The sequence below is a fragment of the Papaver somniferum genome, chromosome 6 (genome assembly GCF_003573695.1).
Source record: "Papaver somniferum cultivar HN1 chromosome 6, ASM357369v1, whole genome shotgun sequence".
Lineage (NCBI taxonomy): Eukaryota > Viridiplantae > Streptophyta > Magnoliopsida > Ranunculales > Papaveraceae > Papaver > Papaver somniferum.
Window position 1 is genome coordinate 45,678,602 of NC_039363.1, and position 18,245 is coordinate 45,696,846.

The 18,245-nt window shown below is 37.9% G+C and overlaps 1 long non-coding RNA gene across 1 annotated transcript; it reads right to left on the reverse strand.

Annotated features, from left to right (window-relative positions):
- Positions 1 to 254: 254 nt before the first annotated feature.
- On the reverse strand, positions 255 to 9,268 carry LOC113287451. The gene is made up of 2 exons (XR_003330072.1): positions 7,856 to 9,268; positions 255 to 1,207 (listed from the first exon to the last, which is right to left on the reverse strand). It is a non-coding gene; the product is annotated as an uncharacterized LOC113287451 (long non-coding RNA).
- Between the last annotated feature and the right edge of the window lie 8,977 nt (positions 9,269 to 18,245).

The window sequence follows — 18,245 nt, forward strand, 5'->3', positions numbered from 1 at the left end:
ATATGATTACAAGGATGTATCACTACAAGCTATAACCATATTTATGCTACTTGTGTTCAAGGATTGTCGCTCGATGACTAAACCTAAACTAGCAATAGATGTGATTACAAGTTCCACCAATTTGCAACTTGACGAAACAAACAATCAATCATGTTGTAATACGTCAATCATACAACTATATTATCAGAGAATCATGAACGATAAATATGAGATAAAACTAATATACTGAATCAAAGAATCATGAACGATGAATATGATATAAAACTAATATATTCAATCAAAGAACCATGTTACGTGAAATCCAACTAATCCATAACCAAAAGAAAACTAGGTACTCATATTCATGGAGTTCATAACAAGAAGAAAAAGAAAAACTTTCCTGTTTCTAACCGTAGAACAAAAAATAGAAGAAGATAATAAAAGAGATATCCCCAGGTTTAGAGAAAGAGTTTTCTATTTATATGCTTCTCCTGTTGTGTGAGTAGGTTCCATTTTCTCGACCAAGGCCTGACCATCTTCCAGCCCATTAGCAGCTATAACCCGTTCAATACAGGTCCGAGTCATTCTCTGTCAACTCGGGTAACCCACTGAGTTGACTCAGCCAGAACCGATTACTACCGAGTTTCGATTGTTCTGGCATGTTTTCCCGGCCAAATTCAGGCCATTCCAACCCTATAAATATTCTAACATTCATCTATTGAAATCATTCAGCTCCATGCTGTACTGCATAAGCTCAAAGCCTCAAACACCACCATTTGAATTACAACCGCGATACACTTTCCTTTGGCAGCAACCAACAACACCAGTTGATAACCCACCTTCTTGACAGCACCAGATTCTCCCTGCAACTGCAGCTGCACCAACAACTCCATTTCCTTGAATCATATCGCCCCTGACTTTCTGCCACCATCCTGACTGTAAGCAGCTTCAACTGTCCCAGCTCAAGCCAACTCCTTGCAACAAACCAGCACAATCCATTCAAGTTCAACCACCACTACTTCTCTTTCCCGGCATTGCACTTCTGTTGCAACAACAGTAGCACTGCCTCTCATACTTGCCTGTAACTTCTGTCCTTCCTCGGCTTCCGAAATCAGCCTACAACCACTTCCTTGTTGGCTGTAAACATAGCCAACTGCAATTTCTCTGCCTGTCTAGCCACAGTGCAAGCCAAACAACAATCCACCACCTGAAATGCCATTACCTGCACCTGCAACCACAACACATACTCCATCTGCAACTGCGCCTGACTCATTCAAATGCTCAACCATGTGGACTCAAACACCACCAATGCCTTCAGCTACAACTGCAATGCTTTTACTCGCAGTTCCTTTCAACACAGATCAGCACCATCTACTTGCAGCTATTCCATCAACACAACAGATACCTCCTTCTCAATTACAGACGCATCTCACCACTCCTGCCTTGCCTAACACAATCAATGGCACCAGCAACGAATTCAGGTCCCAGCTCTTCCTCATAGCAAAAGCAACTCAGTCCCTTGCACACAGCAACACCTGCAACATCTCCTTTCCTGGTTCATCCACTGCTCTCTTCCCTGTAACATCCAAGTCCATCATTTCTTAATCCTCATCTCAGATTGCACCTGCCACCCCTTGTAATTCTCAGGTGCCACTTCATCCTGTTGCTTCAATTCCATCTGAAACTCATCATCTCTGCTATATTGCACAACTGCACCAGCCATTGCCTCAGTCCATTGCAGGTGCAAGACTGAGCATAACCTCGATTACCTCAGCTTCCTTGCGCTACTCTCATTCACAGCTGCAATACCTCAGTTTCAGCTGCATTACTTCACAGCTACCAGTTTTCTCCTCCTCCTAAACAGCACCACCAACTCCTGACTGTAACCACCTTCAATCCATGGAAAACAAGCATTCGCATTACCAACCCATCTGACCAGAACCAACTGCAACATCAGCAAACCCATCTCAGCTTTACTCCAAATTTCTTAATAAGACCATTCTGCATCTCAGAAAACAGCTCACTACTCTCCCTTGTTGCTCAATAACAGCTTCAGATCCCATGGCATCACACAAACCCTGAACTGCAATCTGAATCCATCTTTTATTCTCGTCTGGAATTCATCAACAACACCTTTTGAAACAGCAACAGATTCACCTCCATATCTCAAATTCATCAGCAGCTCTTTGACAGGAAACCCATCTCAGAATCGTCTATCACCAGCTATCGCTCAAGACCCATCAATTACAAATTCGACCAATTCCTTCTGAATCTTCTCTAATCGCCATCTTCTCCACCTAATCCTGGTTGAATTCGAGCTCAGAAACACTCAATCTGCTCCATAACATCACAGATCCCCTTTTTCTTCCTTGAGTTCATCACCACCAACTGCCATCACTTGAGCAACAGTTCAAATCATTCACCAGAAGAACCGTTGAATTGTTCGAACTTCACGAATCACAGAATCTCCTCACTGTAATCTTCTCCTTAAATCAACAGCAGCAGCTGTTACTCCTTATTCTTCTCGATCCATCCTGTAATTTGAGAAGCAGTACATCCTTTCCATCTTGATTTCTTGTTCATCTCAACCTCTCAAAACCCCTCTTTTCTGATTCAGACAACGAACTCAGACGCAGTGAAAGAGAGAAATGATTATTTCTCTGAAATTTAGGTTTATGTCTTCATTGGGGTGGATTTAGACGCTCCTGCTCTAGGAACCCCAGAATGTAGGCACCCAGCAATCAGATTCAAGCCACAAACAGTGACAGCCAATAAACACGACTCAGCAGGTTGTCCCGTAATCGCCGAGCTCCCCATCGTGCTTGCATACGACCCGACGCTTTCGCCTTTCTTCGAAATCTTCCACCAATAACAGCCGCCTCTTACATCTCAGACCCAGTTCTTCTTTTCAATTTCTCTTCATCACTAAAGTAGTCGTGCTTTTCAGACAGATATTCGCATCACTAAAGCCGACATGTTTATCAGACAGAAATTAAGAAATAGAAGCAAATTATGAGAAATAGTTCGTCTCCAACAAAAGTTGCACATGAAATGACACTTTTCCTCTGTTTCTTCTTCTTTTGTTCCAAATGACTCCAAAGTACCTAAACACTCAAAAGCAAACATAAGATACATAATTTACAAGAAAACTTAGCAAAGAAAGCATAGATATATATTAAGGTGTTTTAGACATCTATCAAATTCCCCCACACGTAGACGTTGCTAGTCCTCGAGCAAATCAAACAAAATTAGCATGTATAACACCTATAATTTTAAAACATACATACATCTCCGTGTCGCCGAGGCTACGGTCACACTTAGCATGTATAACAAGCCTTTGAACCCCTAGGTGTCCCTAGTGGATGAGTTATAGTCTCATGAAGGTTTACAAGAGGTCTACCTACAAAACCTATATTTCCAACTCCAGCTACCTGTGACAAATCTATGAACAAATCCAAAAGGGCTACATGAGGAGGTACCCTGATGCGAATCCAAATTAATATATATGTAAACAAAGCTCTACTAAGAAAGTCGAACAAACCACAATACTCGAAATATAACTAACCACAATCACACGCGAATAGATTATGAAGATGGATATAGAGATAGCTGTTTGCGAATGTTGACTAAGTGAACGGTGTGTCTCATATCCGTCTGAAGGTCACCGCCAAGATGAACCTATGAACCCTATTGGATTGAGATACTGGTCTGAATTCTAATATCAATACTGTTAGCATATACAAGGGAATCAATGGTGGACAAATCTTAATTCTAGATCAATTCAACTGGCATAGACAAGGGAACCAGTGATCGATTTTATTAATTGAACAATAATAATAATAACTTTTTCTTTTCTTTTTCTTTTTCTTTTTTCACTTTTTTTTTCTTTTTTCTTTTTTCGAATTGACAACATGATTAGATCTTTTGGATCCAAGAGCATGCTTCTTGTCAACGGATTACATGGTAATTCCCGTGGATCCTGCGTTCCATGCTTGCTTAGGCCACGGTGACAGGGAGAACACATACATATCGCTATCCAAGTGTCATTTTTTTCTATACACCGGTTGGTCTAATTGGTCTGATTTTTTTTTAATATATAAATAGTAACTCAATCACTCTATTTCAGCCTAGCAGTGATAACAATTTGATGTTAGTGACCCACCAAATCACTTAGAGAAACAAAAAGTTTGCAAAAATAAAAACTGAAAGTGATATGGTGACATTCCGAGATATGGTAACAACTATCATATTATTTCTAACACATGAGCTCTGTTCGTCCTTTTAGTTAATAGGTTCCTCAACTCCTGCAACCAAGATGGTTCCATCCACTTATATTGGTAGTGTCATCCTAAAGGCACATGTTTCTAGGTTTCGGAGTGTATAAAGCAATTTTGTTTTTTTAACTAAAGGCATCAAACTCTACAAACATATAAATGCTCCCCCACACTTAAACTTTACATTGTCCTCAATGTAAAAAATTTAGTCATTCAAGGTAAAGTTCAAGGTGGGAAATTCCACAAATGATATGCAAAAACAAAGTTAAAATGCTTAAAAATAAGAAGATAAAGATACAAAACCGGTGGGTTGCCTCCCACCTAGCGCTTGGTTTAAAGTCGTTAGCCCGACTTTCATCTTGCAAGATTCACTCCCCATATACCAACAATATGAAAAGTTGGGGATCCACCCATAGCACCTGTTTTGCAAACACTAGCTTCGCACACATATTAGTAATATAAAACAGAAACGAAACTATCAACCGAAAGAATTTTCCCCCACACTTATTCTTGTCCACACTTGGAAGTATATAAAGAACATAAAAGTCAGGAACTTCTATGGTTTGTTTTTTGCAAATATCCATAGTATGAGAATCAAATGTTTCTAATGGCGGAAATCGAGAAACAAAGTCATTTAACAATATTCTCGAAGCACATACATTCAAACCAATAAGAGGTAAAGGATAAGGATTAATTGGCAAAGGGTTAAACAAACCTTGCAACTCTTGTATTATAGTATCCTCTTCATCCTTAGAAAATTCAAGTGAATTACTTACCTCTTGCACATCGTGGTCCTCTATCGAAACTTGCAACAATTCTTCATTCGTTTCTGCCATAACCAAAGTCTCAACATCAACATCTTCATTACATTCCTTTGCATGCTCAATTGAGTCTTCCACAATATTGGTCAAATCGGTTTCATTCTCAACATACTCCTCTTGGCTGCAAGGCACACACTCTACTGCGGATCCAAATTTCACTATAAGAAACTTTTTTAGAACACTCAAAAATGCATCATCCTCAAGATCCACCCTTTGAATAGGCTCTTGATCATTATTAAGATCAATGCTTGAGTGATCTACACAAGTGTCACTATAGTCCTTTTCATCTTCATTTGATCCCAGAATTCCATTGTACACCTTTGGGTAATGTCATCATGAGTTGCTTCAAATGACGTATCTTCATAATCATCGTCAATCTCATAGTTAGCATAAGATTGGTTGTCGTTGAATTCAGTGTTGCTAAACTCAAACTCATCCTTTTGAATACGTGAATGATCATTATTAAGATCAAGAGTGAGTTAACTACACAATTATCAATGATAGACTCCAAAGGTTGGTCTTTTTCAATATTAGCATCAATCAAATATTCATCACACCACAGGCATATTAGAATAATTATTGCTTTGAAAGCAAAGTTCTTCCTCATACATTTCTTCCTTGTATTTATCAATGCCTCTTTGTAAGTTAGCCATACCTTCATGAAGTTCTTGGAGTTTCTCGTTTGTAGCCTCTTTATCTTTTTGAAACTCTTGTCGTACAAAGTTGGAAAAGTTGTCTAATCAGTTAGAGACTTGTTGTTCACGAGCATAAGAATCCTCCAACCCTTGTGGTTGTTCACACACATACCTGCCATAAGGTTGTTGATACGTATGAGGACCACAATATTCCGTAGGATACTGATCATAGCCAATATATTGGTTTTGCTTATACTCATGGAATGGTTGGAAGTTGTCAAATTGTTGAGGTTGGAAACCGTATTCATTGTTCCAATATGCTCCATCCATGATAAATAAGTACCTGAAACACGATTCTCAAAATAAGGTTAAACACCAAAAAATAAGAAAAACAAAAAAAAATAAGAAACCAAAAACAAGTGACAACCGTTGCTTCCCCGGCAGCGGCGCCAAAATTTGATCGTTGTCGTATGCGTCAATAATAATTACACTTGCTTACTACTCAAAATACATAATGAAGCAAGGGCAAGAAAGGATCGTTCCCACAGAGAGGACTAGGTTGTCAATATGTTTCGGTTCTTATGTAAAGCAAGGGGGGATTTTTCTGATTTTTAATAAACTAAATTGTACTAAAAACAAATAAAGCAAAGCAAACACGCAAATCAATATGTAAAGATATTGGTTAAGGATTTCGTTTTCATTCACAAACATGTTCTTGTCTTAATAATTAGAATTGATATTTAATCTCTCATTATCAAAAGCCCTAAAATACCTTGTCGAAAGGATATCCCGCTAATTTCCTCTTGTCATCAACAAACACATTAAAAGATGTGAATATGAATTCTACCAAAAGAATAACCTAACGCCTTGCGCTAATCAAGTTCAATTCCCATGGAGCATTAAGATTCAAGAAATAAGGCTAATCAATGCAACTGAAATACATTGTGCAAACAATTTAACAAAGGTCATGGTTCACATATGATTACAAGGATGTATCACTACAAGCTATAACCATATTTATGCTACTTGTGTTCAAGGATTAACCCTAAACTAGCAATAGATGTGATTACAAATTCTACCAATTTGCAACTTGACAAAACAAACAATCAATCATGTTGTAATACGTCAATCATACAACTACATTATCAGAGAATCATGAACGATAAATATGAGATAAAACTAATATATTGAATCAAAGAACCATGTTATGTGAAATCCAACTAATCCATAACAAAAAAAAACTAGGTACTCATATTCATGGAGTTCATAACAAGAAGAAAAAGAAAAACTTTACTGTTTCTAACCCTAGAACAAAAAGTAGAAGAAGATAATAAAAGAGATATCCCTAGGTTTAGAGAAAGAGTTTTCTATTTATATGCTTCTCCTGTTGTGTGAGTAGGTTCCATTTTCTCGACAAAGGCCTGACCATCTTCAAGCCCATTAGCAGCTATAACCCGTTCAATACAGGTCCAAGTCATTCTCTGTCAACTGGGGTAACCCACTGAGTTGACTCTGCCAGAACCGATTACTACCGAGTTTTGATTGTTCTGGCATGTTTTCCCGGCCAAATTCAGGCCATTCCAACCCTGTAAATATCCTAACATTCATCTATTGAAATCATTCAGCTCCATGCTGTACTGCATAAGCTCAAAGCCTCAAACACCACCATTTGAATTACAACCGCGATACACTTTCCTTCGGCAGCAACCAACAACACCAGTTGATAACCCACCTTCTTGACAGCACCAGATTCTCCCTGCAACTGCAGCTGCACCAACAACTCCATTTCCTTGAATCATATAGCCCCTGACTTTCTGCCACCATCCTGACTGTAAGCAGCTTCAACTGTCCCAGCTCAAGCCAACTCCTTGCAACAAACCAGCACAATCCATTCAAGTTCAACCACTACTTCTCTTTCCCGGCATTGCACTTCTGTTGCAACAACAGTAGCACTGCCTCTCATACTTGCCTGTAACTTCTGCTGCACTTCTTTACTGCCTTCTCCAGCAACTTCTGTCCTTCCTTGGCTTCTGAAATCAGCCTACAACCACTTCCTTGTTGGCTGTAAACATAGCCAACTGCAATTTCTCTGCCTGTCTAGCCACAGTGCAAGCCAAACAACAATCCACCACCTGAATGCCATTACCTGCACCTGCAACCGCAACACATACTCCATCTGCAACTGCGCCTGACTCATTCAAATGCTCAACCATGTGGACTCAAACACCACCAATGCCTTCAGCTACAACTGCAATGCTTTTACTCGCAGTTCCTTTCAACACAGATCAGCACCATCTACTTGCAGCTATTCCATCAACACAACAGATACCTCCTTCTCAATTACAGACGCATCTCACCACTCCTGCCTTGCCTAACACAATCAATGGCACCAGCAACGAATTCAGGTCCCAGCTCTTCCTCATAGCAAAAGCAACTCAGTCCCTTGTACACAGCAGCACCTGCAACATCTCCTTTCCTGGTTCATCCACTGCTCTCTTCCCTGTAACATCCAAGTCCATCATTTCTTAATCTTCATCTCAGATTGCACCTGCCACCCCTTGTAATTCTCAGGTGCCACTTCATCCTGTTGCTTCAATTCCATCTGAAACTCATCATCTCTGCTATATTGCACAACTGCACCAGCCATTGCCTCAGTCCATTGCAGGTGCAAGACTGAGCATAACCTCGATTACCTCAGCTTCCTTGTGCTACTCTCATTCACAGCTGCAATACCTCAGTTTCAGCTGCATTACTTCACAGCTACCAGTTTTCTCCTCCTCCTAAACAGCACCACCAACTCCTGACTGTAACCACCTTCAATCCATGGCAATCAAGCATTCGCATTACCAACCCATCTGACCAGAACCAACTGCAACATCAGCAAACCCATCTCAGCTTTACTCCAAATTTCTTAATAAGACCATTCTCCATCTCAGAACACAGCTCACTACTCTCCCTTGTTGCTCAATAACAGCTTCAGATCCCATGGCATCACACAAACCCTGAACTGCAATCTGAATCCATCTTTTATTCTCGTCTGCAATTCATCAACAACACCTTTTGAAACAGCAACAGATTCACCTCCATATCTCAAATTCATCAGCAGCTCTTTGACAGGAAACCCATCTCAGAATCGTCTATCACCAGCTAGCGCTCAAGACCCATCAATTACAAATTCGACCTATTCCTTCTGAATCTTCTCTAATCGCCATCTTCTCCACCTAATCCTGGTTGAATTCGAGCTCAGAAACACTCAATCTGCTCCATAACATCACAAATCCCCTTTTTCTTCCTTGAGTTCATCACCACCAACTGCCATCACTTGAGCAACAGTTCAAAACATTCACCAGAAGAACCGTTGAATTGTTCGATCTTCACGAATCACAGAATCTCCTCACTGTAATCTTCTCCTTAAATCAACAGCAGCAGCTGTTACTCCTTATTCTTCTCGATCCATCCTGTAATTTGAGAAGCAGTACATCCTTTCCATCTTGATTTCCTGTTCATCTCAACCTCTCAAAACCCCTCTTTCTGATTCAGACAACGAACTCAGCCGCAGTGAAAGAGAAATGATTATTTCTCTGAAATTTAGGTTTATGTCTTCATTTGGGTGGATTTAGACGCCCCTGTTCTAGGAACCCCAGAATGTAGGCACCCAGCAATCAGATTCAAGCCACAAACAGTGACAGCCAATAAACACAACTCAGCAGGTTGTCCCGTAATCGCCGAGCTCCCCATCGTGCTTGCATACGACCCGACGCTTTCGCCTTTTTTCGAAATCTTCCACCAACAACAGCTGTCTCTTATATCTCAGACCCACTTCTTCTCTTCAATTTCTTTTCATCACTAAAGTAGTCGTGCTTTTCAGACAGATATTCGCATCACTAAAGCCGACATGCTTTTCAGACAGAAATTAAGAAATAGAAGCAAATAATGAGAAATAGTTCCTCTCCAACAACAGTTGCACATTAAATGACACTTTTGCCCTGTTTCTTCTTCTTTTGTTCCAAATGACTCCAAAGTACCTAAACACTCAAAAGCAAACATAAGATACAAAATTTACAAGAAAATTTAGCAAACAAAGCATAAACAATAGACAAATATTAAGGTGTTTTAGACACCTATCCATATACGAAACTTGTTTCGTAATCAAATGGAAATCAATAGGCGTTTTGGTCCAGTTTTCATTGAAAATCTATTGGATGACCAATTCGAACCTAGGTTGGTAAAACCGATCTTGGATTTTATTGAGAGAAATGGTATAAATTATCTTTACCTAATTTGGAATATGCGGTAGAACTGATCTTGACTTATGTTGAGAACCTTGGTAGAACCGATCCTTACCTATTTTGGGATATGTGGTAGAACCGATCCTACCTATTATTAGGAGTCATGGTGGAACCGATCCCTAACTATATTGGGAGTCTTTGTAGAACCGATCTTAGCTATTGTTAGGAGTCATGGTAGAACCGATCCCTACCTATATTAGGAGACTTGGTAGAACCGATCTTAACCTGTGTTTGGAGTCATGATAGAACCGGTCCCAAGAGAAAAATCGATCCTTCATATTCACATATTACTTTACCGTTTTGTGTGAGTTTGGAATTAGGGTTTGCTAATTAGGAAAATTCCATATGTCGACATAATTTGGACATGAGTATAGTTCTTATCTTTTATTTTCCAAAGATATTCCTTGATACTCAAGGTGATCCCAATCTGAAATATTGAGAACCTTTTAATTAAGTATTTTCGATTATATGCTTTTGATTTCCAACAAACCAAAACATATCTCTTGGAAATTTATATTAGTCAAGTGCTAAACTAATATTAAAAATATATTGTTACGAGAGATTTCAGAATTATAGGTTGGATATTAGTTGGAAATAGGAAAATCGAAATTAAGTACTTGCTGCATATCTTGAGAATATTTTCAATTTTAGATTTTCCTTGTTGTCCAAACAACCTTGGTTTGTAAATAATTGAGTTTACATTTCTAGAAAACTATCCTAAGAGCCATGAAAACTTCATTCGTGTTGTTACCGGTGGAGCCGTCTATCAGGGGAGGAAAGTATCCTAATTAGATGAAATCTCTGGCAACCACTCGTTTAAAGACTTATGTGGGATCAAGAAGCTCGACGAGTATCGTTGGTGGGAAACTAGATAATTGCGTTGTTATTTTAATTTTCAGTTATTGATTTTATTGCCTAGCGGTTGTTGGAACTTTGATTGCACCTAGTTTGATTATTCTTGAGAGCCTTCTCTTCTGACATAAGGGTCACTCAAACTAGATCAAAGTATTAACGAGATCCTTGTAACCTGTTGTTAGATCTAAAGACAACTTGTGATCAGGGATGGACCCAGGATTTATCCTTGGGTAGGGCTCAAATGTCAATTATTTTTAAGTGGTCAAAGCGCCAATTTTTTTTTGGAACCAAACGATTAGTTAATGGCTAATCTAACCCACCTATAAACACTAAATAGATGCACAACTAAAAACAAAAGGAACCTAATTAATAGCAAAATGCGATTATGGAAAGAACTTTATAGTTTGTAAAAGCAAAATGAGAGTTAATTGTGTGGAGGAGTATTATTTTTTTTTCTTTTAACAAGATTTAACTTTTAGTTATCCCTTAAGTGGGATAAAAATTAAATATGTAGAACTATAAGGGGCTAAAGAAAATAAAAAAATTTCTATGGTAGAAATTTATTGGGACAAATATACGGACGAGCTATAATCCGAGTTAGCCTCTTGCTAGGCCTGTCCCTGCTTGTGATCGTCCATTGTTAACAGACTCTGATCTGTGTGTGATCGATCATAAGTGGAATCAAGTTTGTGTTGTGCATGTACATAATAAGGCAATTGAAGATTTGAAGAACATGAATATTTTTCTTATTCGTTTTCGTATCTCGTGATTTATGCACACATCTTGATCGGTTGGTATCCGACTCAGATTAGATTTATCTGATCATAAGTCGAATAGATTGACAACTATCATTTGGTGGCATTCTTCAATATCCAAATTTGATGTTTGTGAGCTAAGTTACTGATTTGGATTGATCTTTCCCGACAAAGGATTGTCCTTATTTAAATGGAAGATGCTTTGTCAAACTCAATGAATATTTTTCTAAAAGATTATTGGAGTAGTTATTAAACAACTTTGTTCCTTTACTGTTTGGAAGAAAATAAAAAGGAGTTGAGTTCTTAAGAATTTACATCGGTAAAGAAACTCAAGATAGTGATTTCCTGTCTTGGGATTCACTTTCCCGGCCAGTTGGTCATAGACGCAAGGATACTGAGGGAACTAAGTAACTAGGGGTAGATTAATTGGTCTCAACTATACGAAGTCTGTATTGTACTTTGTGTAGCGGCTTAATTCTGAGAGTATTCAAAACTGGACTAGGTCTGGTGGTTTTTTGCATTTGCGGTTTCCTTGTTAAAAAAATATTGTTGTGTCATTTACTTTTACTTTCCGCAATTGTAACTGTTTTATTATAATTTAAAGTAAATACACTTGTACGTTAATCCTAATTACTTGACATTGATCCTATAGTCAATCGGTCTTGTACCGTAACTGTTGTCAAGTGAATATCAAGTTGTTGTATTGTCTCGACTTTATCCATAGACGATCACACTTGGTATCATACTTATAGATTAAACCGAAAAACGTGGTGTATTTGGGTACCCTCGTTATCTGATGAAGATTTAAGCAATCAGTTTATGTTTTGAAACTGTGAGGGCAATTCCTATGGCAATTGCCAAATAATTTTTTTGGTTGAGCCAGGTGGATGGGAAAGAGGAATAATGATAAATGCACTGTAGGTTTAAAATCAGACGCGCGGATTAAGTACTACCGCTGGCGGGAAAACACAATTCGCTGGTCGGCAAACATAACCCGCTGGCGGGTTTTCTTAGACTGCGAACGACTACTTTTTAACGGTCACCAGAACAACTAGTCTTTCTACCCTAATTGAAAAGACGAGGGTACGCAAATACACCACAATCTTTTAATTTCAACCTATAAGTCCTCTACCAAATGTGATCGTCTATAAAAAGAGTTGAGACAATATGACATTTCGGTTCACACTTCGTGTGATCGTCTATGGATACAAAATCGAGACAATACAACAACAAGATCACTTATGTGATTGACTATGGATACAAGATCGAGACGATACGACAACAAAGTGTGTACTTGATAATAGGTTTGGAAATAACCGAAACTCTATAAGATCAATATCAAGTATACAAAGTTAACGTACTTGTGTATTTTACTAAATTATAATAATAATTATAATGCGGAAAACAAAGTAAAAGACACATAAAATTATTGACAAGGAAACTGCAAATGCAAAAAAAACACGGGGACCTAGTCCAGTTTTGAATGTTTTAGAATTAAGCCGCTATAAGAAATCAAATACCAACTTCGTATAGTTGAGACCAAGCAGACTACCCCTAGCTACTTAGTTCCTTCAGTATCCCTGCGCCTTCGACTTCTAGAGTCACGCACATGAATTGCAAGTCCTTTGGATATTATTCCAAATAGCAAAGGAAGAATTTGTTTGGTAACCACTCTAATAAATCTTGCTAAAGATAAGATGAGTTGTTGACAAAGGCTCTTATTGTTAGAGCACTTCTCGGTCTAAATCGCAAGCATTGCTATCTCAAGCTTGTTTGTCATGTTTAGTTGATCAAAACTATATACTTGATTTCGTCTAATTATACTTATGTATCGGATTAGGATAGAATGTGTAATTGAGCTTTAGAATTCACGACGTTCACCAATTGAAGACGAAGATCTACTGAGGAGCTTGGAGGAACTTCATCAACAAAAGGTATGTGGAGACTAAAACTTATCTATCACTTAGAAGTATACTCTATTCTATTCTATTTCTAATGAGATTAAGTTGTATAGCTATATAGACTTTCATATTATACACATTTGATATTTCGAGCCGAGTTTATCCCGTTTATATATTTCTCGAAATATGTGTTGGAAAGCTTTTTTCTTTATCTATGTTCATCATATTCTTGACGAGTTTAGATGAAAACAATCTATTTGTTGGAAACTGAATATTAAGTCAAAAGATGATCATAAGAAAATTACATTGGACCATCTTATATGATTTGAATGAGACGGTCATTTGATGTTAGCTTGATAAGTTGTGTATTGATCATTCGATCACTTGAAAATTACTTGAAGCTAATGGTTTGTGTGAGACAACCATTGTTGTCTTCCAAGGATGATTCAATGATTGAAATGAGAGTTTAGAACAATTACCCATGTATGGATACAACACGGTATGCATACATAGTATGCGAACTGTATTGTGATGATTCAGGTCCGGAACTCTTGTTTGCGTACCTAATATGAAAACGGGTTTACCTGAGAAGTTCCGGAACTCTTGTTTGCGTACCTAGTATGTGAACGAGTTTACCTTAGTTGGGTCCGGAATGGTTGTTCGCGTATCGGGTTTGCGAACGGCTTAACTAGGGCAAGGTCCAGAGCTGTTGTTCGCGTACCTGGTGTTGATGGTGGATTTTCGACAAAGGCTAAAATCGTAAAACCATAATCTTACATATTCCTGATCCAGCAATCATATGAGTATTGAGGCTCATGTCTCTCTTGAAAGCATGAAAACTTATGCCACAAGAACGTCTGATTGAGTATATTGTGTCTCAGAGTCTACATGAATGTGCAGTCTCTCAATTGAGGCAACGACACATTTCATGAATACTGAGCAATTTCAGTAATCACTTTTATATAAAATCGAACGATTGTACGGCTCCTAGACAGCTTTCCTACTAGTATAGAGCGATAACGTCTTCAAGATGTAACAATGTTTTCCCTGACTGTATAAAAGACATATGTATAAAATCTTAATGATTGGACAACTCCTAGACAGCTTTCCTGCTAGTATAAAGCGATAACGCCTTTAGTATGCAACAACGGTTTCCATGACTATACGTAATAAATATGACGCTTCAACTAGCTCATATCGCTCAATTCTCGAACAATTAATGCTCCTAGACAACGTGCTAGTATAGAGCCGTCAATTAATTATTTCTAGTCATTAGATTCATTAACTGAATCCCTAAAAAATATTCTACGTTCTTTATAATATTTCATTACTTCAATTCATGGCTCTTCCCAGCAGAATTCCATGGGTTAGTAATAAATATTCAACGAACGGGCATCTGAGCCACTATCCAATAAGGCCTGACAAAATGGTGCAAGTGTACTCAACAATAATGCACTAATGAGCACCTGAATGCACGAACGAGCATTCAAAAAAATACGAAGGAACGATGAACCTATGAAAAATAGGAAAGAAAATAATAATAAAATATTAATTGAGGCGCCTAAGGGACCAAGCCCAGCGACCGGCCGAACATGCCGCCGTGGCTGGACCCAGCCTCTTCCCATATTTTATCTTATTTTACTATTTTCCCTGATCTCATGAAAATTCCTTCGTTTAAACAAACTCCTTCGTTTTAAGGAAACTCCTCAGTTTCGTGGTGTTTCCTTCATATCAAGGAAATAATATAAAATTAGGAAAGGTGTCACGGGGCCTGGTTTGCTAGCCGTCCGACCATGCCCTAGCTTTGGCCGGTCCCACACCTTATAATTCCTTATAATTTTATTATTATTATTATTATTATTTCCTTCATCTTATGAAACTCCTAAGTTTCATGGTATTTCCTTCACATCAAAGAAATAATATAAAATTAGGAAAGGTGTCACGGGACGGGTCACTAGCGGGCCGACCATGCCCTAGCCATGGCAGGTCCCACACCTTGCGACCCTTTATTATTATTATTATTATTATTATTATTATTATTATTATTATTATTATTGTTTCCTTCATCTCATGGAAACTCCTTCTTTTAAGGAAACTCCTTCGTTTCAACAAAATCCTTAATTTCATGATATTTCCTTCACATCATGAAAATAATATAAAATTAGGAAAGTTGTCACGGGACCGGGCTCATTAGCCGTCCGACCATGCCTTATCCATGGACGGTCCCACACCTTGTAATTCCTTATTTTATTATTATTATTTCCTTCATCTTATGAAGTTCCTCAGTTTGAGCAAAACCCTGATTTCTTCATATTTTCTCAAATGTTGCTCAAACGCGCATCAGAAAATATCAAAATTCTCAGGACTGAGGCACGGACATTATGGTGACATGACCATATTACCTTGACCGACCAAGGTTGGCCTTTTTTCTTGCAAGAGTCCGGTCCCACACATTTTCATCACTTGACCTAATTTGTTCACTTTAGGTTTAAACTCTTCCAAACAACTTGGAATTTTATCAAACGATTGTCAGTCGGTCCCATGACCAACCAGGGCCGGTTCCATAACCCCTTGGTCGGTTCCTCATTTGCTCATAATTAGTTTTATTTCTTAACGCTCAGACGAGCACCATTTTTAATAAATGATTAAACCAACATTTAATCATGTTTTCACAGACTTGTCTTCAAAAGACTTTGGTATTTTCCCACTCGAGCATATGGGCTCTACATGATTGGCTCATCATCCCATGTGGACGATCCCTCCTTCACTCTGTGGTTGATTTTCATCATCAATTGATCAGCAATTGATCAAAATTAGGGTTTCGAATCCAAGGTTCATAATTCCAGATTCAAACACTAATAATTTTATGTTGATCATCAACACTTTAATTATTATACTCGGTCCAGTTGAAAATATATTAAATAAATATTTTATTTGGTCCCACTACCAAATAATTCATCAAACGAGCGATATTTGCTCAAATTAGAAATATTGGTTCAACTATCAATATTCAACAGTTCATCGAATGAATATTTGTTCACCTTAACTATCAACATTCATTCGGCAATTATACCCATTTCTCAACAAGACATGTTCAATTCATGAGTTTGTAAATCATGTTCAACTCAGCAATACAAATACTCATTGTCTCATCAAGTCAACAATTGACTAACTAAATATACGTCTGCCTTGCAGACTCCACAATCACGAGACATCAATCGTGTCACATGGGGGATGTTAACTAGGGTTTTGATATGGAGGACTACGGCACATGTGTTCATCCATGATGAGAATGTGACTAAGTTGTGCAAGCGGTTGAAGGATTTAAAGAAGTAGTGGATGGACAATCAACCAAGTCTCCGAACGATGAGTAACTCGTTTTAACACAATTTACCACTTTCCCCCTCTTTGACTTCAGCAACCGTCACACTTACTGGGATCAATGTGTCTACTATTCTTGCAATATAAATAAGTCTTTGAATCCATGATTGAAAATAAGACAACATTCGTCTAAACAGAAGAATTATGATCCGAGCTATCACTCTCAAGAATTCTATCAATCAACCAGAATTTATTCGAACTCAACAGTTCAAACTTACAGAAACCTTAAAAACATTCACAATCCTTGATCACCATTGATCTCATACATTTCTCAGCTTCCCTCCTACAGATCGACCCATCATATCTTGTGACCGAATTGACTTTGGAATTGACATTGTCTTGGTGATGGTTTATCAAATAGTGATTGTAGTAGTAGTGGTAAAAAGGGGTCTTTTCAGACTTGTGAAGAAAACAATTTTTTTTTAGATTTAAATTAAACACACAAATAAATAAAATAGTTCAAACCTTTAGAGAAAAACACCAAGACTTGGATTCCACCATTGACCCATTATTTGATAAATTCTAATAATTAATATTCATGCAATTTTTCTTTTAGAGTGATTCTAATATTATGCCTTTTGTAGATTTTTGAAGTAATAAATGTAAACACCAAGCATGAAACATCAAGAGTCTTAAACTAAGCATGCTCCATCAAAATGAATCACAATTATTCAATAAAAATCAATTTTTCAATTAAAATTCCATGCAAATAATCATGTAATAATATTGCAAATAAATAATAAAGTTAGAATTATACCATAAATAAGGACCAATGGCTTCCTCCGTCGCCTTGGCTAATGGGTTTATCTCCTCATCCCAAAAACACACTCACAAGATAAATTCATGGCTAAAATAGGTGTTCTTATTGATGAATATAAGATGAAAAAGGAATTTGCAACGCTGTAGTGGTGTTACATCGCCACTGTTACAAAAGAGTATGGTAATTTAAGACTGCTGTAAACGATAACTATATACTGCTGTGAAAAAACGACAGTGGTATGAAAATAAGTCTGCTGAAGAACGACTGACTCTGCGAGTCTTTTCTTCGTGTTCTTCAGAAGCTTTAATGGCAGCAGCAGCAGCAGCGTTGTCTCCTCTATAATTGCTTCTCCTAGGCTCTCATCGACTCTAAACTCTCTCCTCAAGGTTTCTAAACTTTTCTATGACTTGAACCAACTCTTATATAGTCTTTTAATCCCCAAAAATCTCTACTGAATCCGACTTTTTCTTTTCTTTTTCTTCTCGGCGCTGTTGAGAGAATAATCACCTCTTCAGTGTTTGTACGCGTCTGTTAGCTATAAAATAGGTACCAAACTCTTCTTAAGACGTGAACAAGACTAAATACATTAATTTCC